The sequence below is a fragment of the Triticum dicoccoides genome, chromosome 4A (assembly GCF_002162155.2).
Source record: "Triticum dicoccoides isolate Atlit2015 ecotype Zavitan chromosome 4A, WEW_v2.0, whole genome shotgun sequence".
NCBI lineage: Eukaryota > Viridiplantae > Streptophyta > Magnoliopsida > Poales > Poaceae > Triticum > Triticum dicoccoides.
The window spans coordinates 736,794,894-736,795,568 of NC_041386.1; positions in this window are offsets into that span (position 1 = coordinate 736,794,894).

Here is a 675-nt window from a genome sequence, read left to right on the forward strand (position 1 = left end):
CGCTGCGTCCGGAGGACCGGGGGCATAGGGCTCCTGCAGAAAAGCCGATCTTCAAGCTCGGGTTAGGGTATCAAACATGGCGACAGATGGATCCCAGCCTCCGGAGGGGATCAGCGACGTCGCAAGGATGATGGAAGAGTTAGGGCTGAAGGAGGAAGACCTGGATGACGTGATCTTTGATGAGAAGGACGTCCCGCAGGCGGCGGCGCGCTGGATTGCTCTCGCTAGGGTCAACTCCGATAAACCCTACAGTCAGTTTTGGTTTTTCAAGAACATGAGAGCGGCATGGGATCTCGCACAAGAAGCCAAGTTGAAGCCCTTAGAGGAGAACCTCTACACTATCCAATTTTCCTGTCTAGGGGATTGGGAGAGGGTCATGCATGAGGGACCATGGCACTTCCGAGGTGACGCAGTAATTCTCAAGGAATATGATGGGGTGACGAAGCCATCGACGGTCCGGTTGGACTCAATAGAGATATGGATCTAGATTCATGATGATCAGAGGAGGCGAGAGGCAAATCTACAAGGTCAAGTATGAGAAGTTGCCGGATTGGTGTGCGGTGTGCGGTGTGCGGCATGCTAGGCCACCTCTATAAGGAACATGGCACGGGAATCCATCCTCCATCGGCGCTTGTCTTCAAGGAGCTCAGGGCAAATTGGTTCATGAGGAACGGC